This window comes from Lepus europaeus, chromosome 6, assembly GCF_033115175.1.
Source record: "Lepus europaeus isolate LE1 chromosome 6, mLepTim1.pri, whole genome shotgun sequence".
NCBI lineage: Eukaryota > Metazoa > Chordata > Mammalia > Lagomorpha > Leporidae > Lepus > Lepus europaeus.
This window is the reverse complement of record NC_084832.1, coordinates 15,271,789-15,295,176: the sequence shown is the minus strand read 5'-3', so window position 1 is coordinate 15,295,176 and position 23,388 is coordinate 15,271,789. Positions and strand designations below refer to the sequence as shown.

General features: G+C 41.5%; 1 protein-coding gene across 9 annotated transcripts in view; it reads left to right on the top strand.

The window, feature by feature from the left end:
• The window catches only part of MBNL2 (muscleblind like splicing regulator 2), a 170,177-nt gene that overhangs the window by 21,363 nt on the left and 125,426 nt on the right, over nt 1-23,388 (top strand). For 2 of the 9 annotated variants that reach the window (XM_062194010.1, XM_062194009.1), the window contains exon 2: nt 3,843-3,962. The exons of the other annotated variants lie outside the window; for them this stretch is intronic. The gene's annotated coding sequence lies outside the window, so the exon portion shown is untranslated. The remainder of the gene's footprint in view (nt 1-3,842; nt 3,963-23,388) is intronic. 9 annotated transcript variants of the gene reach the window in all.

The window sequence follows — 23,388 nt, the reverse complement described above, 5'->3', positions numbered from 1 at the left end:
TTTAAAGATTTATTTTATTTATTTGACAGGCAGAGTTACAGAGAGAGATAGAGACAGAGAGAGAGAGGTCCTCCATGCGTAGGTTCACTCCCCAGATGGCCACAATGGCCAGAGTTGCGCAGATCCAAAGCCAAGAGCCAGGAGCTTTTTCTGGGTCTCCCACGTGGGTGCAGGGGCCCAACCATTTGGGCCATCTTCTACTGCTATCCCAGGCCACAGCAGAGAGCTGGATTGGAAGAGGAGCAGCCAGGACTAGAACCGGCGTCCATATGGGATGCTGGCACTTTAGGCCAGGGTGTTAACCCACTGAGCCACAGTGCTGGCCCCTGGTGCAAGTATCTTGATCTCTATATGGAAGGGTCACCCATTCTTCAGTGTGCATCATCACCTGGGACATAGCCCATGCCTAGAGGGTCACCTCTTTTCAGGCCCCTTGTTGGTGCTTGGTGAGGGTCAGGCCCACTGGCCTGAGGTTTGGGGGTGAGGAGGTTTGCATCCAGGCCCTTCAGCTCGACAGTGGGAGTGTCAGCAGTCCTGTCAGCTGCTACTTTCTGCTTTTGGATTTTGCAGAGCACAGCCTGGGACCTGGTACTTGTCCTGGACAGCATGGATACCCAGAGACATTCTCAAACCCTTCTAGACATTAGGGACTAGAAGAAGAACATACATTCCAGTGAACATAATTAGACATGGGAATTTTCTGGGTTTCTGGAGCCCCTGAAGTGGAGGCATCTAATAGTCATCAAAATGTCTTGGAATAGGCAGGACTTGTTATTTTTTTCTTTATGTTGATGACTGACAGCTGGAGTACAGTCAAGCTGGAATCTGTGGGCATACTACTGTAAATGCTAGGCTTTGCAAGACACAATTCTCTGACGGGGGTGCTAACGGAAGGTAAGATGCAGGCAGAGTAGGCAGGGCTCCGAGCTGGGGCCAGTGCCCCCACCCCCCAGCTGAGTGGAGATGCTCCTATGGAGGAGTCACCAGCTTGCCCTCTGACTCGGCTTCCACCCCCAGAGCCTTGGCATGAGCTCAGAGTGTTACCAAACCCATCACTTCCTCCCTTATTCTGTCCCCAGGGACTGCTTGCAGTAGTGGCCAGTGGCAGGCGTGGACAGTAGATGTGGAAGACAAGACTGATCAAAAGGCAGTGCTCCAGCCCGCGCCGCGGCTCACTAGGCTAATCCTCCGCCTTGCGGCGCCGGCACACCGGGTTCTAGTCCTGGTCAGGGCACTGGATTCTGTCCTGGTTGCCCCTCTTCCAGGCCAGCTCTCTGCTGTGGCCCGGGAGTGCAGTGGAGGATGGCCCAAGTGCTTGGGCCCTGCACCCCATGGGAGACCAGGAGAAGCACCTGGCTCCTGCCTTCGGATCAGCGCGGTGCGCTGGCCGCGGCAGCCATTGGAGGGTGAACCAACGGCAAAAGGAAGACCTTTCTCTCTGTCTCTCTCTCACTGTCCACTTTGCCTGTCAAAAAAAAAAAAAAAAAAAAAAAAAAAAAAAGAAGGCAGTGCTCCAGGAATATATCAATTTTAATGCAGTTTATCTCACCCTGGAAGATGAAAACTCAAGGCCTTACATTTTTCTTATGGGCTGATCTTGGGTCATTCACTTAGTCAGTCAACAAATGCACAGTGAGTAGCCAGCATGTGCCAAATGCCGTTCTGGGAACTGGGCTACAAAGGCTCATTAGCCTGACTGCTGGGCTCAGCTGGCTGGTGTTCAACCTCAAGGAGAGGAGGACAGAAATAGAAGAGGCACAGTGGTCAAGCAGGGCAGCTGTGGGGTTAGTGGGAATAGGAGACAGTGTTGGGATCATTTTCCAAGAAGGGACATCCGAACTCAGCCTTGGAGGATGCACGCAAGGACTGCAAGCAAAGAAAGGCGCGAAGGGTGTCACAAGCTGTCTCCTAATTAGCATGCTCCTTCTAATTAGTTGCTTCTGAAGCATATCAAGTCTTATTCACAAATGAAAACTAATAAGCAATTGAGCATGGAACAGTTTCCTTTAGGGTTCTTTCTGTCTTTCTTCTTTTCTCTCTCCCTCTCTTTCTTTTTGCTGTCCCCTCCCCAGCCCCCTTCAAGGGAAGAACCCATGAATTAGGAGCCGGACTGGCCAGCCATTCGCATAATGTGGCTGCAGAGAAAGCAGGCTGTTTTACTCAGCGTGGATCAGGCCGCGTAACTGAGAGTTCTGTTCTCTGGCCTGGACCTTATTTTGTTTTCTTTCATCAGAAGAAACAAGTGAAAAGGGAAAGAGGGAAACTTCTTCATGGGCCCAGTGCTTGTCCCGCCTCTGCTGTTGTCTTCTGTCCAGACACCAAAGAGGCAAGGAAAAGGACCCCTGTTCTCAGTCTCAGGGTGCACAGCATTTTACCTTACCCTCTGGCTGAAAATGACAAAAACAAATAATAATTAAAAACAATGAATAATAAAAATAACAAATAATAAAAAAGCGATTCATCTCGCCTGACACTGAATAATGGTGGTTTCAAGATTCTTCTTGGTTTAAAAGCTCATTTACACGTTGAGCTTACACAAATGCTTAGAAAATTCCATGGCGATTCTTCCTTTACATTTTATTTGTTTGAAATTTACCTTACATTCAAAAGAAATAAATCAATAAAAACAGCCACTTGTGAAATACTTGCAATGAGCTTAATTTTTCTTGTATTTTAAACACGATGACTTCTGTAGCTGTCCTGAATAAACTCAGGCTATAATTCTGAAAGCAACAAATTGAAGGGCACAGAGAGAAAAGTAGGCCAGTGCCCAATAATACCGCAGAATAGATCAAGATCAGGGAAGCTAAGGAAAACGTGTCATGCACTAAGGAAAACACGGAGACGGAGAGAGACAGGTCAGGTCAACTTATAGGCAGGATGATTCCCCAGACCACGCAAGTTCACTGACAACCATGCAACCTTGACTTTTTCCTGTATTCACGGAGCTTTTGTGCCTTTGTTTTACAATGTAGATCAACTGATAACGTGCCTTGTTCCTCATTGACTTTGTAATCTCATTCTTTGCCACCCATATAATGGCCTGTTTGTTTTGCTGCTGGTGCACACTGGCCAAAGAATCAGACATTTGTTTCATGGCACTTGTTTTGAAGAAATCAGTCCTGGGTACATCTTTACACTGTGCAGAAAAACAGGGGCTTATTTGAGTGAGGGATACACCAGGTCTGCACCGGGATAGGCTTACATTTATGCACAGATATAGAAAATGAAATTGAAATATCCTAAAACTTCATTTCTATCTAATTACTGAGAAGCCTGAATTACAGACTATTCATAAAGATGCACAGTTTTATTAATTATAATGGCGTACAGTAATTTGAACTGGCCAAGGGTATTTTATCTAATAATGACCCTTAAGAAGCTCTTACTAATGAAGAGATAAGAATGATTTATAAGAAGTATTACAGGTATTTATAGCTAATGAATGGTAATGAAACTCCTGAGAAGTTTGGTCTCATAAGTAGGGTAAATATTCCCATTGGAGTTACGTTGACTGTTAATTTATTCAGCAAGCATGCCCCTTCTAACCTTTTATTTCATAAATAGCTCAAAGGTAAACTTTAGCTCTGTTGGGGAGTGGTTTCGATGCACAAGAGGATTCTGATCAGCTGATGATGGCTGCCTGCCTGCCTCTTGCTTATGAGTTTTCTGATGCCAAGTCTAGGCTCACAGAGCACACATGTTGGGATCAATTAGTGATGCCTGCCTTGGATGGGAAACAGTTGAAGGGAGAGATGGACGTCAGTCATCTGCTGCCCTTGGCATGGGCTCTTCCAAATAATTGTGACAAGATTCTCACAGGAGTCATCCTCATCCCCTAGGAAATAACAGCAACTTCTATGATGCTGTGACAGTTTCTGGGCTTCTCCAAAATCCAGCATTTGAAGGTGTTTTCTACAAGAGTGGAAGTCATTTAACATCTCAGTTCATTTGGACCCTAAGTAAGAAAATTCAGTTGATTTTACCAAATGTAACTATGTGAGATGTATTTTTATTTTTATTAATTTTGACAAACAATATTATTTTATGACTCTTATTTCTCCTGCATGTGATATTAAGGCAGTGGGAGGTACTGTTAAATTGGAATGAGCCCTTTTGAAATGGTATTTTAATATTCTATTTTAATTTCATGCATAATTACCATTGTAGTTTTTGAAAGAAAGTGAATAAATGCTTATTTCCTTCCACTAAAACAAATCTGAAATTCAGGGCCCCATCCACACAGTAGCACAAGCCTTCTTCATTGTGAAGCTAAATAACAGATAATGAGTAGGACAGAGGGAGGGAAGTAGTGCCGATAATGTACCTGCTGTGTTCTAGGCATCTTGACATTCGCTTTCAAATAAATTTCTTTTCTAATTTAATGTTCCCCACTGCCTGAGAGAGATACAGTATTGTCCCATTTTATAGCTAAGAAGAAAAGGCTTAGAAAGGTCAGGCTGTTTGTTCAGTCTGGAGCTTAAATTGGAACTAGCCTCTAAAGATGTCTGACAGTTCTGCCTAGAGTTCAGAATTTAATCATATGCCACTGGTTCCAAATTTTCTTTTATTTATCTATATAGATTTATGTGAATGACGAGAGAGAGAGACTGAGAGAGAGAGAGAGAGAGAGATCTCCCATCCTGTTGGTTCTCTTTCCAGATACCCCTGATAGTTAGGTTTGGCCAGGCCAAAGCCAAGAGTGAGAAACTCAGTTTGGGTCTCCCATGTAGGTGGTGTGGACCCAAGGATTTGAGCCATCACTTGCTGCCTGGAAACCAGAACCGGGAATGGGACCTAGAACCCTGGGGAATTTGATATGGGACGTGGACATCCTTAGCAGCACCTTAACCACTGTGCCACACGCCTGCCCCACCCCAACTTTTGAACAGGACTTTTGCAGTGACGTTTTATGAATTGACTAATAAGAATCTGAGAACCTAAGCATTTTGAGAGCCTTCAAGAAAAGTTGGCTACTATTATTTTTAGAACACACACACACTCACACATATGAGGGTACTTTAAAAAGCTCATGAAAAATGGAATTAAAAGGTAAGTTTATTTTGAGGGATAAAAAAATGTGAAAACCATGCATACAAAGGATCTTCAAAAAATTCATAGAAAACACATACTACTCAAACAGTACTTTACACTTTGTGTTTCTATGTGGGTACAAACTATTGAAATCTTTACTTAGTATATACTAAATTGACCTTCTGTATATAAAGATAATTGAAAATGAATCTTGATGTGAATGGGATGGGAGAGGGAGCGGGAGATGGGATGGTTGCTGGTGGGAGAGAAGTTATGGGGGGAAAAAGCCACTGTAATCCAAAAGCTGACTTTGGAAATTTATATTTATTAAATCAAAGTTAAAAAAAATGATGCATGGATTTCAACATTATTATACTCAAACGAATTTATCTTTTTATTTCATCTTCCCTGAACTTTTTGAAATCCCTCCATATAAACATATCTGTGGTGGTGAGAGTCTACTGAACCTGAAATGCTTATTGCAAACCACTTTGTCTTTTTATTTCAAAAAGACAATGTGGGTGCCTACTCTTTATGTTAGAAAGTTATTGGGAAGTATCACTCTGTTCCTAAATCTGTATATGTGAAATACATGAAATTTGTTCACCTTATGTAAATAAATATAAAAAATAATAAAAACATTTTCTAAAACCTAAAGCAGAAAATTTTAAAGGACAAAGACTAAAGTATACAAAACAATCAGTAATGTGCATAAGAAAATAGAATGTCATCCTGAGATTTCTTATAGTAAGTACACTGAACTTCTGATTCAGAGGGAGCCGGCTTTTAGTTCACTGCTGTGAACACATTCCTGTTTTTAAAATTCTCAATCTCTATCTTTTGGTGGGAGGGGTAGTGAAGTTGGTGGAGGAGAGAGTTCTCTCTCTCTCTCTCTCCCCCTCAATTTTCATTAATCTCTCTTGCTGAATTTTTGACCCTGAACAGAAAAATAGATCTATTGTACTGAGCCACACTACAAGGCGGACTCCGCCACACAGGCTCTTTCCTTCCTGCTGAAGGACACAGATACCGGCTTTATGAGCTGGTTACAGTCCGCTTTATCACACAGCCTGCAGATTTTCTTAATATACTTAGTGCTGTCCTGTAAATAGCATAGGGTGATCATGAACTCAATCACTTACAGGGTCAACAATGAGACAGATACTGGTAATCTTGGGAAGAAAGTGTTGAGTAGCCTAAATAATCAAGTGAGTAATTGGAATTCTTTCTTATTGTGTAGACTGACAGTCTGGAGACCAACTCATTGAGAACCTATTGTCAACCTTTGAAACTTAATGAAATAATGCATGCTAGGAGCATTTTAGTCACTGTATAAAATTATATGTAAATGCCAGCTGATACTATTAATGATAATAATTGTATCAAAATTTTCAATTCAGACACACGGGAGCTCCAAGATCGCCCAGGGTGTTCCTTTAAAAAGATGTTTCATTTAAAAATGGCAATCTACTTTATTGGTTTCTTTATTTTCAAGACTATCTAGAGGAACAAGCACTAAATCCTGGCTTTATGTCAACGGCAGAAAAGCCTGCACAGAACAGACTTCCACCCCCTTTAAAATGGTCTGCCCCTCTGGTCTTCAAAATTCTGAATTGTCCTTTGATTCCCTTTAAAAGCTGCGAAGGAGAAGGGAGATGCACTAAGGTCTGGCACTGGACACTGTATTAACTCCAATATTACCAGATATGGGTATTCAAAAAGTTCACAGAAAAGAGAATTAGTAGAAAAGCTTACGTTGGTTCCAAAAAGTTTGAAATTCATGCATTGTTTTTGAGTTAATTGGTTACATCTGAAGGGCAGAGAGACAGAAGGAGTGGAAGGAAAACAGAGAGAGATTTTCCATCCACTGGTTCATTTCCCAAATGCCTGCCATGGCCAGATCTGGGGAAGGCTGAAGATAGAAGCCAGTGACTCAATCCATGTCACCTGCATGGGTGGCAGGGACTCACATACTTGAATCACCATCTGCTACCTGCAAAAGAGTTCACCGAGGCAGGAACTATAATCAAGAGCAGAGCTGCCCAGCACACAGCAACTCTGCTATGGGATTCAGGCTTCCCACATTCTTGCTATGCCAAATGCCTGACTCATAGTTTTTCATAAAACACATTTCCATGAACTTTTTGAAGACCCCGCATATGCATGCAGTTAAGCACTGCTTTATATCCACATAAACTTATCTTTTAATTCCATTTTCCACCAGTGTTTTTGAAGTCCTCTGGTATTTCATCATGCTCTTAGTGGTGGCCTCATTTCTCCCATACCTGTTCCTCTTGTGTATTGATTAAAGTTCATGATAGAACCTGAGCACAACAATATGCAGTATAAAATGTCATGGCTGTTAAGGCAGTCATGTTGCTTATATTAAAACTGTTTCACATGTGGATATTTTATTCATTTCATTTATTAAGCAGCTAAAAATTACCTGTTGATTAACAATCTCACTTATTCCATATTTTAAATCACATTTTGGTTTAATGATGTATTAGTCTGCTTTTCGTTACTTTGACTAAAATATCCAAGAACAACTTCTTGGGAAAGAGAAGGATTATTTCAATTTACATTTAGAGGTTGAAGTCTAGGATCAGTCAGCCCCATGGTTGGCCCCATGTGGGGCACCTGTGGAGGCTGCTTATGGTGGGTGTGAAGGAATGATCACATGGTAAGCTAGGAAGCAGAGGGAAAAGCAAGGCAGACATTGAACTCACAAAGACCAACTCTCTGACCACCCTCCAAGGGCATGCCCCCAGGAACTGAGATACCTTCCACCGCACACACCTACGGAGCCATAGTCAGGTCTTCATCCTTAATCCATCAATCATTAACATTAAAACATGAAAGTTTAAATGTCTGCGTGAGTTTGGGGAAGACAAGTCCAACTCAGCCCACAACAAATGGTATCATTTTTATTTCAAACAGATTCTTCAGGAGGTAGTATCTAAATCTGCAGGCCAGTTGATTCGTTATCCTTGAATTCTACCCCCAAAATATAGGTTTGCCCAAATCTAAAAAACATGTATTCTGAATCAAAGCACAAATGGCAAATCCTTCATCACATATCCTAAATTTAAATTTCCAGCAAACAACCTCATTCTGGTTTGGTGCTTTTAATGCTGCACTGGAAATAATATTGCAAATATTCCTTCTCATATTTATTACTCCTGGAGTTAACATGTAATTATTTATTCTTTGCACAACAATTTACTTTTCATAATATTTCATAGTCATGGTAGAGGCTCTTGTACATGGTTGAATAGCTTAGTTGGTTAAAGCGTAAGATAATGATCACAGGTGCCCATTGCCACAAGCTCATGTTTCATCCCAAACCCTAGCCAACCATGCAAAACCTACTTGCTGTGGGTCCCCAAAGGGATCAAGCCACAGCACAGTTATCTCCAATCACTTAAAACACAGTAAGAAAGAAACATGGTGTTCATTATTGCTGTTCACAGTAACAAAGCCAGAATAAGTTTGTTTTTTTTTCCTAAGAAGCCCCCTTTTCTTAAAAAATCCTGTAAAATCAAAGGAGGCAAAGAGGATGCGAAGCAGAATCCTAAGTATAATGTTCAAACAGTCACATATGGCACCTTAGTGGTTAATATTATATTAGTTATGTTTTATTATTAGAAGCAATAATAAGCAGTTATAATTTAACATTTTCATGCCAAGTCTATGAAAAGTGTTATGCAAATTTAACTATTATTAGAAAGCTACAATTTGCAAGCCATTGTCACTCTATTTGTTCTTTTATTTAATCCTTTTTCTTAAGAGTTGGCCAGCTCCCCCCACCACAGCCCTCTCACTGTGAGTTGGAATAACTCAAATTAACATCGAGTCATTTAAGTATTAAACTGTATTTTACCTTGTGACTGATTTTTTAATGATACTTATAATTTCTGCTACACAATTTGGACAACGGACTGTGATATATAATATACCCATTGAATCATCTAAATGGGCATGGCTCACAATAAAAGTGTGTCTAGACTGAATAACATAATGTAATTTCCCTATTTTTCTGTCTTCTTGAATTTGAGGATGTTCAGTCTGGAAAGTGTATTCATATTTTATAAACAATTGTCCCTAAAATGTAGAAACATTTGTCCTATTCCACTTCAAAGGAGGAAATTCCATGTTTCCTGGCATACAAACCCACAGGGCATTTGTGGAATTTTTGTCTTGGTGGGTTTTTGTTTGTTTGATTGATTGACTGAGTTTACTTTCTGATAATAAAATAGTCACTTCCTCAAGAAAAAAATATAATATTGACTATCATATGGTGAACATTTGGATCAGACATTCTACATTGATAGAAAACGTTTTTTTAAAGTGCTGCTTCATGCTCAATAACATGAAAATAGCAAAATTTATTCTAGTGTTTCTTGTTGCTTAATATTTACATTGGCTCTAATGGTTTATTTTCATAATTATGCTATGATTAGTATCCTGACACATGAATATTTAATTCCATTCCTGAATTTTTCCTTTAGGATATATCCCTCAAAGTGAGATGCCTGGGAACTGCTATATTTTTTATTTGCATATCTGAGAATACTTTTCATTTTCATGTAGGTAATGTAGAATGAGTGAATACATTTTTTGGAGTATCAAGTTTCTCCCTCAAGATTCTATACAAATTTTTCTATTGATTTCTAGTGTTTTATGATGCAAAACAGAAAATTGGAAGCCAATCAATTCTTTTTGGGGCAAAGGGGCTCAGTGATTTTAGGAATCACCCTTTGTCTTCATGATTTAATAATTATGATGTTTTCAGGCTCCCAGAGTTTTTCAGTGGCTTTTTCTAGGGCATAGATATCACTTGGATTTTCTTTTTTTAAAATTTATTCATTTATTTGAAATACACACACACACACACACACATATATATATATATATATAGAAAGAGAGAGAGAGAGAGAGATCACTTTTCCATCCACAGGTTCACTCTTCAAGTGGCCACAACAGCCAAGTCTGGGCCATGCTGAAGCCAGGAGCCAGGAACTCCACTCTGATCTGCATGGGTGGCAGTTAGGAGTTTTTAGTATAGCCAGAAGTGTGGAGACATCAAGAAACATGAAAGAAATATTTTATTTTTAACCCTGCTTAAAATTTTCTTTCACTAGAGCTTTTGTGTGGAAAATCAGACAGCTACTTGTGCTCAAGTTGACATGTATAAAAATCAGAAGTTTGTAGTTAACGTGTATTGAAGCCTTTAAAGATCTTCTTGTCCTTTGCTTGCATTGTTTTCAATTCTTAGGACTTCCGTGCCCATACATAGCAATGAAAGATTCACTGATTTTTTCATCCTTCTGTAGATTATTTTTCATGTCAAATAAATGGTGAATAGTGCAAGTTGAGTCTACAAATTGAGTTATTATCTAGTTTTTCCAATTTCTCAAATAATAATTGTTGAATAAGGTATCCTTTCTCCTTATGTAGTATGTATTATCTTCTATTCTAAGTTCTTGTGTATTTTGAGATATCTTAAGGGAATTTCTGAATAAATTCCATTGATTTATTTGTCTGTTACTTTAGTGTGTCAAACTGCTGTTTTGTTTCAGATTAATAGTATCTGTTCTACATGTACTAAAGCCAGTACTATATTTTATGATTCTTTTTCAGAAATTTATGTTCTGTACACACCTATTTCTTCAAGAGAAATGCCAAAATCACTAAGTTCTTCCTCATACTCATAACAACCTTCCACAACAATAAAAAATTCCTTTTGATATTTTATTAATGTATTGAATCTACAGATTAATTTTGATAAAAACTAACACTTTTTAAATGAGAAGCATGCTTGTTTACAAATATTAATTTTATTCAAATACAACTTTATATTTCTAGGTAAAGTTTGTTAATGTTTATGCTGGTCCAATGCATTTTAAGTTGTTATTTTTCTATTTGTCTACATGATTATTGCTAGGAAACAAAACTATTGGTCCCATTCAACTTTATTTAGTTATCTCATTTCTGACAGTTTAACTGAATTCTCTTTCTCCTTGTGAGAATTAAATTTAATTCTCTTGAATTTTCTTGGGATATAATCACATCTACTGAAGACATGATATCACTTTCTCCTTTTCTCCAATAGCTCTGCTACGTATTTCTGTTACATATTAATGCATTGACTATACCACTTGCTGACTTTTGAAAATTCTGAATAGCTTATCTTCTGAAAATTCTCAAAAGTAGATGGTTAGTGATGCAAGGATCTCTGTATTTTATATCCTGTTGTGAATCCATGTTTCCTCCAGGGAATTCTAAGCTAATTATAGCAACCAGTAGCATGCTTTTCATCCTGCTAACTGAAGTCTTAAACATCTTATAAATATTGGTTTTATAACATTAAAAACAAAAGTTCACAGTAGTACATTTAAGACTAGTTGTACTTAATTTCCTACTGTATAAAAACTATAACTTTGATATGTAAGTTTAAAATAAAAATGAGTAACTATTTTTTGCTTTGTTTCATTCATCCATCCATTCAGCCATCCATTCATCTACTTAGCAAATATAAGTTCAAAAACCTTGTAGAAAAATGAAATTAAAAGACATGTTTATTTTGATGCAAAACAATTTTGAAATCCATGCATAGTTTTTGCATAATACACATTTCCTTGAATTTTTTTGAAGACCCTCATGTTAGCTGAACACTGTTTGAATCAAATAATTGAAAACATGTGGTCCCACCCTACACCATCTCCATCTACCCCTGTTAGAGATACACAGTTCTGCTCACACATTCAGGCATATGAAGGGTCTTCAGAAAGTTCACAGAAAATACGTATTGTGCAGAAACTAGGCAGGGATTTCAAAATTTGTTTGCAACAAACGTATCTTTCAATTCCATTTTTCCATGATCTTTTTTAAGTACCTTCATATTTAGACCTAAAATTATTCACAGCTTCCATAAATGATATAAAGAAAAAATATATTTATTTACTAAGTTCTTACTATATTCTAATTACATGCTTATGAGTTAAAACTTGATGTTTTCAATAAATACAGGTATATAGAAGTAAAAACTTCTCGAGTTGTACAGCACAGAGGGTGACTATAGTTCACAATAAGGCTTTATAAAGGACTGCAAGAGGGGAGCTGGTATACTCCAGTCAGAAAGAGAAGAAAATGGAAATGCCGATTGCCTGACGTAATCATTTTACACTGTGTGCATGTGTTGAAATATTGTACTGTATCCCATAAACTGTACAAGTGTTACCTGATAATTATTTTTATAAAATCATATGTTTATAATCATAGTAATTAAAAACCTAAGGGGAAAAAAGAATTTTATAACCTTGGAGTATCACCACTAGCAGACTGGATTAATCATTATTTTTATTGAGATTCTCTCAAGTTCAAGGCATTTTTGCAAATAGCTATGTGAGATGTAACACACTGCTACTACTTGCTTTTTCTTTAATTGAAATAGTTGGTTCAAACTGGAAGAAAATGAAAATTTTGCTTGTAAAAATTTCAGTTAAAACAAAAACCAATCTTACTTTTGCTCTAAAATTGCCTCTGAAAAACGTTTTGCCTCTATTCAAAATATTTGAACTTGCCTTTTGACCTTTTTTTTAAGATTTATATTTATTTGAAAGGCAGAGTTACAGAGAGACAAAGAAGGTGGGAAAGAGAGAGAGAGAGGTGTCTTTCATCTACTGGTTCACTCCCCAAATGGCCACAATGACCGGGGCTGGGCTGAACTGAAGCCAGGAGCCTGAAGTTTCTTCCAGGTTTCCCACGCAGTTGCAGGGGCCCAAGCACTTGCTATCCACCACTGTCCTCCCGGGCCAGACCAGAGAGCTGGATTGAAAGAAGAGCAGCCGGGTCTTGAATGGCGCCCACATGGGCTGCTGGCACTGCAGGTGGCAGTTTTACATGCTATGCCACAGTGCCGGCCCTTTGCCTTTTAACTTTTAATGCTAAATCTAGCTCTCCCTCCACTCCTTTGCATTTGATTCTTAAGCCTATAGGAAAATAGATTCTAAATCTATTTTAATTGTATCAGCTTTGATCATGGTGTGGATTCTTAAGAAAACTAGCTAGTTTAATGGATTTTTTAAAAGCAAGATGGACCTTTGTCAAGTTTGAGCTAATATAACTGAAACTCAATAGGTGCTACTTTTCAGTGGCATGAACAGCTGATTTGTTTTCCAGCCAATAAACTGATACCTTTGACTCCCCAGCTTCAAAGGCCACACTAAAGGCAGATGTATGCCATGACTGGATGTGGAGAAGTATGATCTCCCCGGTGGGTTAGAGATTCAGAGGGAATCATTAGCCATAATGAACCTGCATTTCTGACGCAGTGCTAACAAACTGCCTTTGGGGGCCACAGAATCTCCCCAAAGAGCCCTCCCTCCACCAGGCAAGAAACCTGACTCCTAGCATGTCCAAGAGGAGCCGTGGAGGACCCTGCAGCTCAGTATTTCTCAGGTTTCTCTATTGAGAAGAGTTGGTCTCTGAGGGGTCAGAAGCACCAACAGAAGAAGTCTCCTTTTCTGTCTGAAAAGCCTTCTAAATCTTGCCTTCTCCATTATTTATGCTTACTCTAATAGGAAAAAAAAACCCAAAATTTTAAATTACATACCACATCTGTTATTTGACTTTCTCCCTCACCCTCCACAACTTTCTAAGCTGCACCATAGTTAACATTGGCCATGGATCCACTCAGACGTCATAGTGAGGACCACTGCTTGGCCCAGATCCTCTGTTATGGTTGCGGCTTGGCGAGACTTGTTGCTCAGCCCAAGTTCCTCCCCCCACCCCCCGCCAGCATGTGGCTATGCAGGAGCTAATACTCAGCTGACACACAGTTAGGCAACGAGGCTACTCCCGAAGGACAGCCTAGGGAACTTCAGAAGCCCTTTTACCACTTTCCCTCTTTGGAAAAAGAAATGCCGATTGCCCTTTTGTTCCAGAAACTTCTTGGGACCTGAAGAGCTGTGTTTTTGGTGAGGGAGGAGGACGGCCAAGTCAATTATCAATGAAATACCCACAATCTACCCAAGTGTTTGTGTATTCCCACACTCTTGGCAAATGAAGTGCTTCTTTGAAGGAAACCATTGGGAAAACCTATGGCATCAACATAAGACAGATATGAATGAACCCGTAAAATGGCCAGCATGTGCACATGTATCTTTATGATTGGTTTTCTCTGAAAATATTGCAAATACCATTTGCAAAGCTGGATGAAACCTTGGGATGGATGGAGGCTTGATTCTAGCAATTGCATCATGAAGAACTCATAGGCAGACTTCATAAATATTTTCTGCTGGTGAGTCACTCTTACTGGAAAAAGTGGAGCAGACAGAGACATCCCTGCCAAGTGCTGCGAGGATGATCAGAGTGGACGCACCAAAATTTCTACCATCAGTGTTGTAATCTTGCCATGGACACCAGGAATGTTAATGCCTTCTACGAGTGTTCTGTGTTTAATCTTCCATGTTCTTCCATAGATAGTGTATCACCAGGGTCTCAGAGAAGAAGCAGCTAAAGTTTCCAGTCCAATAGCATGTCCAGGAGAATGTGGTGTGTAAGCTATCTCTTGACTCCTAGAAGCAATCCATTTCTCCTTGAGAAGCACACTTTGTTTGGCCCTGACTGAGCCATTTTGATACCACCAAGAAGATACACACATTTCAATAAGCAGAACATCATTTGCATCTGCATACACTAAGAGTTTTATTGTCATCAGAAAAGTTACTTCATATTTCACCCTTAATTAAAAAGATCATGCTAGTAAAAAAAAAAATAGTAATTTAAACACAGATGTAGTCCTGCATGGTCAAGTGGCTTTTTCATATATAGTGCTGAAGACCAAAAACTATTTTGGTCATTGGAGTGTGCAAAAAGCATGTAAGTAGGTAGCCATATGCTAATCCTTATATCAGAAACATAGTATTCAGATTTGTTCTCTCTCTGTCTCTCTCTCTCTCTTTCACTCTCTCTCCCTCTCTCCCTCTTTCATTTTATCATGTTAGGTTTGGTTTGATTCAGAACTGTTGTATCCCTTAGCAAAGGAGTTCAAACCAGTTTGAGGAGCAGGCAGCATTAGAGGAGCAATCGAAGTATGCACGTGGGAACTCAGATGATAAAATCGTTTTGGAAAATAATGAACAAGTAACTGGAGAGCTTGTCTTGAGGGTGGTATTGCAGGTTATGCCAGGTTATTAATTTTCCAACTCAGCAGTATGCCTCTTGAAAAAAACACTTAAAGAGAAATGGATATGATTTTGAACGAAATGCAGCTGATTGAAAGGAATTATAAAACCGAAGTTCACATGCCAGTAGACCTAGGAAAACAACGCTACTTACATTTAAATAAGAACTGTGTATTGGAGAGAATGTGTGAAACACATGGTAAGGACAGCTGTATTGAGTACACCAAACAGAAACAGATAGCTGAAGAGTCCCAGGTTCGTCTTAACAATAGCGAAACTGGCCCTCATTGTGTGTGTGTGTGTGTGCTTGTTTGAGGCACGGTCGATGCTTAAGGAAATGGCCCCGTGAGCAGTGAGCACACCCCCAGGTGTACAGTGGGCCATCAGCTTTTACATTTGGCTCCTCTGTTCACAGGATTTAGAGGAACACTGGCTTGTCCCTCAGTTTCTCCTCCCATAAAGTGGGAAGAAGCATGTTTGCCAGCTCAAAAGTTGCCCGTGACTATGGGCAAGACAGCTGTATCAGTGGCTCTTCCTTTCTCTCCATTTCGCTGTTGTACTCCTCAAAGTGGTGGCCGTTGTTACCATGGTGACACAGCACAAAGTGACGTTGCTCAGAAATGATGACAACTGGTGACAGTGGGGAAGCCGAGCTGGGTTGGTGATCAGGCCCTGAGGAGCGCTTGGGCTGCAGCCGGCAGAGTAGAGGAGAAATGGGAGGTGTTTGAGGCTACCCACGTCCAGCAGCTAGCATGGATGTCCCCAGTGACTGCATGGTGTTTTAACAATAGCGCCTGGGTGTCACTGGGCTTCCATCCTCATCCTCACAGAATGCACTCCTCGTTGCCAGGAGTATTTTATTGCTCAGAGCTCAAGGCCTGAATTGCAGTAAATATTTGTTGTTGATGTTGATATCTGGCAGTTAGCTCAATTTCCTGAAAGATAAGAGGAATTGTTGATGCAGACTCATTTCTGAACCCTACTCAGCGCTTGCGGCTTGAGTCATTCCTTGTGAATGGCGATTAACAAAAAAAGTGTGGCAGGAAATTGATTTTTTTTTTAACTTCTAGGGTGAGTGAAATGACAACAGAACAAAATCTTCTTTTATTAAATTGACCTGCTCCTGATCCTGAATTCCTGGGACCTGCTCTTCCTGCTGAAGTCAAGGGGTGGGCAGGGAAGTTTTTACTTTGTTCAATGTTAATGAAATAATCAGGGCAGCTGACCCTGCTCAGAGTGTTCTCATAGTGTTCAAATACACGAGTGGTATTCTGGGTCTCCTTGAACCCTTGGAAGCTCCAGGCCATAAGCCCCTGTGTCCTGCAAAGCCATGGGGATAAGGCTGCAAGTGGAAGAGGTTGGGGGCTGGAAGTTTCTTTTCAGGAGAGCACCCCTGGATGACCTCCTGAGCGTGCCATAAACTCAAAGACATAGAAGACCTGGGACCATGGCCACTGCAGAGGGCCTGATCTCACCAGCCAGGACTGAGCTGCCAACCTTGGGATGTGCCGTGAGGAGGGTGCATGTGGCTCAAAACTTAGAACTTCACTTCCTAGAGAATCCCAGGGCCAAGGATGGGGCCTCTTGGAGCCCAGTCTTATTGTGTAATATCTTCACGGCCACTGGATCTCAGCAGCCAGTTCTGCTGACCACCTCCTTGGGCCAGACTCTCCTCTGGGTCTGGGACCACAGCAGCCCCCACTACCAGAACCATGAATACCTGGCTGGAGGTGCTGCTGAGGTCTTGGCACCCAGCAGTGCTCCTCCCGGGAGCTGGATCCTTCTTGCAGGCTGGGGCTTAGGCACCTGCACAGCCCTCTTCAGTCCTCCTCCTCACCCCTACTGCTTCTCATGCGCCAAGACCACTATAGGCAGAACCCCCGCCACCTGCCCACCCCTCGGGGATCCCCTTTGGTGCTGCTTCCTTGGGTCTGGACTCTGGAACAGGAACAGAGTGGGACCCACAGATGCCCCCCTGCTCCCCAATACAGATGCTGCTGTTCGATCCCACAGCTCAAACGGCTGCTAACGAATCTAGGCCAAACCTAGCCAAGCTGATAAGATTTCCAGAAGAGTTCCTAAAAATACATTTCTCCTTAAGTCAGCCTTGCCAATCACCGTACAGTCACAGAACTTTAAGGACAGAGATGCTTTGGAAATTGCTAAGCCCCCTCCCTCCATTTCAAACCCAGAAGCCAGAGACCCAGTGTGCTGAAATAGTAGCGAGAACAACAGCAGTTGGGAAAGATTTCAAATCACATCATGAAGATGGAACAAAATAAGCCATGACGGTGGCACAGGCTGTGAGCTGTGGGGCACACTCATTCTGTCATTGATTCATCCAGTCATCCACTCAGTCATTCAATGACCACTTACTAAGTGCTCACTATGTCCTAAGGTGAGGTGTTGCTCTAGGTGTTGGGGACACAGACCGACCCTGCCATCACAGACATACATTCTGGCTGGTGGAGGAAATGAACAGACAAGCAAGTAAAGGTGTGAGTGCTACCTAATGATAAGGACTTTGGAGGGAAATAAAGCTGGGGGAGCCAGAGTGAGGAGGTAAGACTGATGCAATATTACATCAGAAATGGTCTCCCCATAGACTGATATCGAAGCTGTGTGAAGAGGAGAGGCACAGAGAGCAAGAAACAGATTTGGCATTCATCACGTCTAAAACCACAGAACTGAACAAGGAAGGGTTACACAGAGGCTTCTGAATTTTGTAGCCAAAGGGCCTGTGCTCCAGCCACTCCTCCTCATCTTCACATTTCCCACCTGTAGATTTGTGAGCCTCCTTCTCCAGGTATAAAACTCTTTGATGGCTCTCATCTTTGCTGCCTTTTCCTTAAAAAACATTATTTCAAATGGCTCCCTGTAAATGTTGGTTCTAAGATCTACTGGGGCCTTATATTCCCATGAAAGAAGCTAGCCCCCCGATGAGAGCCATCATCCTGGGCATCTCTCAGTTGGTTCTACCCATTGCTCCTTCCAGCACTGTCCAGCACCTGCCATTTTCTTCTCATTGATGCTGGTGTGCACCTGCTATGCAGTTATTCATTCTGATAGAAGGGAAGCTGCTGGCTCTTCACCCATTTGTAGAACACATGTGATTTTGATGTGCTCAGCTCACAATTGATCCAGCCCCTCTTGGTCAGGGAGAGCAGCCACGCTCAATTCTGACTCTGCCCACTGCTACTACTTAGCAATGTGCACACTCTCACACGTGCTCACACAGCAGTAGTAGATTCAGAAACAAAGGCATGGTAACAGATGTTCTTTCCATCCAGGAGGAAACAACCCTTTCCCCCACCTCCTCAGCTACAGTCACCTCAAGTGTACTCTTGCCAAAACTCAGGCCTTTTTATTACCTTAGATTGCCCCCTTTCCAAGGCCTTGAACTTTGAAATTGGCAGCAACTTTTCTTGGGCTCTGTTCTTGGCTGGCCTAGGATAGATGGACAAAGCCATGATCATCATTTCCCAACAAATGCATGTTCTTCCACTGAACTTGTGCCTCCTGGACCACCTGGTTTAATCTGCCTTTATTACTCTCTAGCATCCTCTGTTACGGCCTGTGGTGGATGTCCTAACTTCAGGAATTCTCTGGAAGGCTCTCTCACTCCACCTTTGCATTTTCCACAACAGAATATCTATGAAACTTGACATCGTGCAAGCTGCAAGACAAAAAGCTCTCCCAATTTTGTTGCCCTGCTTTCTGGCTTCAAGCCAGGCTTAGCCCTTTCTTGCTGCCTGCTTTCCATCCCATGAGCGAGAAGTGAGTATCTTAACTTCTCTCCTCCATGAGAGCTGTTGGTCTTGTCTTCTTTAGGCCACATATTGACACCCAAGTTTCATTTTTACAATTTTTAACTTCTGGGCAGTCTTAGTGTAATTAAATTTCTCAAGAATGCAATACTACATAAAACAAGCCAAGACTATTCTTTAACTGGTTAGAAACTTTACCAGGAATTGTTGGGGTTACCCCTGTCAGTCCATGTCTGTGCCTGTCACACTCATAACACTGCCACGTACATACAGGCATTGGCTTCTAATCACTTCATTCTGTCTTCTAAGATGTTTATACCTACGCACTGACATTTCAAAATGGTATTATTTTATTGATTTTTTTCCTCTAATATCTTATTATTTACAGTTATGACAATATATATTTTTTCAAGTACATCAATTGTAATCAGTTATTTTATAAGAATTTTGCTCAAAAGTGGGGTACTGACATTTGTAGGTGGCCAGGCAGATGACAGGGCCACAGGCTGGTGACACTGGGGAGGGAGTGAAGCACCAAGGCCAGCTGAAGGCAGTCCCGGTACCCACAGGCTCTGGTCAGGGAAAGAACTGGAAGCTCTGCGAAGACTTCCCTGGGAATTCATGGCTAGATTTCAGCCTGCAGCTCAATAATTGCCTGTCTGGCTGCAGCCATTGGTTCCTGGACATCCAGGAAACCGGTAAGTGCTATGTCAGTCTTCAATGCTACCTAACACAATTGCTTTTATTCTAGCAAGAGTGCCTCCTAACTGGATTATAAGTATTTGGATAGAAAACACAGACGCAATGAAAAAAACATAATTTGAATACAAATATATATTGAATATATTATATCCAGCTCTAGTTTCAAGAGTATATTTAGACATTTTCCCTCTTCTAATGGAAGATAGGATTTCTACCTCCGACCATTCCTGGAAATGGCTGTGAAAATAGCTTAGAAATTTTCACCTGTGAAAATGAGCCCTGCCTGGATTCTATGAATTTTTCACTTCTACTTTGTGGTACAAGACACATGAGAAAACAGGTTGTTAGGAAATTTCTCCTCTTACTACCTTTGTCATGAGGTATGGACTCATTTGACTCATTATGTGATTGTGGCTGCACCGGTGTTTTATTTCCCCTATAGAAATATATTTTAAAGTATGTGGACAAGAACAACATACTCTAGGAGGCACTTCCTAGCTTTTGCCCACCTACATAGACAGAGCTTTTCTACTTTTTATTTGTTTATTTTTTTTTTACTTACACTTCATTGATTTTGGAGAAAATTACAACTTTTGGTGAGTAAAAGTTATTTATACCTGTCAAGTGCACGTGTGCCTGTGTGTAGTTGTCTTTTAAGAACTACTATTGATGCAGGTCAGATACCATTCAAAGTACTTGTGATGTTATATAAATATATTTTGATGCCAGTATATACATCCATGGCTTAAGTGTTATTGTCCTCTTTATCGGAAACAAGCTTAGAGAAATCACATGATGTCACACAGCTATTCAGAGATAGAAGAGGAGATGCAATCCAAAGTGCAATAGTTTTTATCCCTCATCTCAGCAGAGGGTTCATAGCACTATTTTACTCTGATTTATATATTCAGTGACTTAACAAAATGTAGAGGCCTCTAGAAAGGAAACTTTTTAAAGACAATCACTTTTGCTGCTCTCCTCCCTTGTCTCCTTTGAAAAGTCAGTCAGGTTCTTTATTTCTTTTGCATTGGAATCTCACATGTTTCCCTATTCCTCTTGGTCCACTGGGCTTCCTGTGATAAGGCCCCAGTTAGGGACCTTTCCTCCTGCCTGTGATCACAGGGCACTAGTCCGCCCCACGCCTGGAAGTCAAGTGGCTCTCAGCCCCAGCACTTCAGCCCTCCAGGGCCCTCTCTGGGCTCCCACATCTGATAGGCTCAGGATGTGGCCAAGTCACTGATCAATGGAGAAGGCACATCGTGAGCTATTTTAAAGTAGGCTCCAGATATAGAGGTGGGCATGCTCCTTCCAGGAAGGAAAAATTACTTTAAAAATGTATTTTAAGATCTTAAAAATTAAAAAGAGGAAATCCAAACATTTTAAAAACTAGGGAAGTCAATGAGAAAAAGATTTCTTTATTATAATTAGATTTATGCAAAATGAAATTAAAGGCATCCTACAAATTACTTAATGGATAATGAGTCCTTGGCTGTCTGAGTCAGAGATCGGTTTGTTTTGCAAGAATCCTTTAACCGGCTCCCTGGGAGGCTGATGGCTGGCCTGCAGCTGAAAGACCATACATAGGTGACCAAATGTGAACTGGAGGAGCTGTGTACTGCAGAGCTGGTTCCCCTAAGGCACTCTTAAATTTTGATCAATCTCAGTCTCAAGATGGGGAATGATTGATGTTTTCTCCTTGAAAAAACTATCCACAAAGTGTTGGCATGGCGTGGCCACGTGAGATCCGCAGCCCGGGCTTGTCTGAAGGGGTGGGATGGAGGGAGGTTGCCTCTTTGCAGAGTGGAAAGCCAGGCTGCTGAACTGGCTTTCCTGCATGCTTAGGCGACTGTTTGGGCACAAGAGCTGCAAATGCTTCCATGCAGTAAAAGGCACAGCTTTCTGGAACTCTAACACGTAGAAGAGTTTTGAATATATTTTGAAAAATGAAGTGTCACGTTAAGTAAAGACCCTAAAAATAATTTGGGACGATTTTGTAGAGTTGAATGGCAAGTCCTTTGGCATTTCAAGAAATACTATAGAGCCTCCTCTCTGTATCGTGGGGGTTTTGATCTTTTCTTGCCTTTAAAGATGAGTCATACAGTGAGCTTGGATATTTGTTCTGTCATGCGCTATCTGGAGAGGACGGGGCACCATTGGTTCCTTTCGAATGGCCCCCCTCTCAAACATGAGGTCATAAGACAGTTCCTTCCAGCCCCCACTCCCAAGGCTGGTTTCATCCTGCATGCAGTCCCTAGAGCTACTTAGTAGTCTGCTTTCCAGTTCTCACAGAATGGAGTCTTAACTGGAAAAAAAAATCCCTCAGGTGTTTTCTTTTGGTCTAGCTTTGTTTTGTTTTGTTTGTATTGATCAGAAACACAGCTGCTGGGGGTGGCCCCTGGCCAGGCCTGCCGGGATTGCTTCTGTGGGAATCCAGGAAATGAAGACCCTGCAGGCCACTCCGAGAGGTCACCCTGGCCTCTTAGCAACCAGCAGGATGCCAACACACAGAGGGGCACAAGGGGAGTTGATGAGGGTGGTTCTGAAACTGGAGTGTGCCTCAGTGACCCTGGGAGGGGTTGGCAAAACCCATAGTGCTGGGCCTCACCACCCAGGGTCTCTGACTCAGGGCTGACCACAGAGGAGTAAGGCCTGATAATCGGCATTTCTAACAAGCTCCTAGGAGCTACTGTTGTTAGTGGCTTAGGCGCTACACTTCTGAAAAATCACTGGGCTAAGGGTCCTGGGTTTTGGCACTCCAATAGTTCATCTCTAGGGCAGCTCTCTACTCTCAATCTAATTGGCAGCAGCAGGGCAAGCCAGTAGACCTGTTGGAACTTTCCTACAGATAACACTGGAGTTCCCTATTCAGAGTGTTATTCCTTTAGTTTAGACTTTGGTCCCTCTTAAAATGTGAATGATCTTTGGAGGAGGATCTGGAGTTCATTCCACAAACATTTGTGGAGCACATTCAGACCAGGCACTGAGCGAACCCTGGAGATTCAAAAATAATGGACAAAGTCTATTATCTACATAGGGCAAACCCAGCAGGAGTTGACACTGGGGGAGAGGCAGTTGCATAAATCAATATTTACAATTCTTGAGAATTAAGGAATAATGACATCTATTTAAAAATAATTACCAGGCAGTGTTGAGAGAAATTGTAAGAGAGAGTATCAGAGGGGCTGAAGGAAAAAAGGAGGAGAGAGTGCCGAGTCAGGGTCCAGGGTGCGAAGGCTTGCCAGGCGTGACTCAGCTCCTCTGGCAAGGGCAAGCTCATTCCTGGACTGCCAGGGGCTTAGGAAGGCGAGAAGTTTATGAATCGCTAAGGAGGAAGAGGAAAGGTGGTACCAAGGGAGACACCGAAGGCCAGAGAAATACTTGAGGGCGGCTGCTTCCAGGTTCTGCTGCCATAGGAGCTGAATAGGGTGAGACTGTTCATACATGGCAAGTAAAACTGAAGCACCCGTCCAAAAAGGAGAGGATGTAGGTCACAGGATGCAGAATATGGTGAACACATTTAGAAATATAACGTACAACATGAGGTCTAAAGTCAGGCAAATGACACTGTAGGGATTTCTGTTACATAAGTAGATTTCAGCTGCTCTCTCTCTCTCTCTCTCTCTCACTCACACACACACACACACACACACAATGTGACATGACAGATACGCCAATCTGCTTCACTATGGCAACCA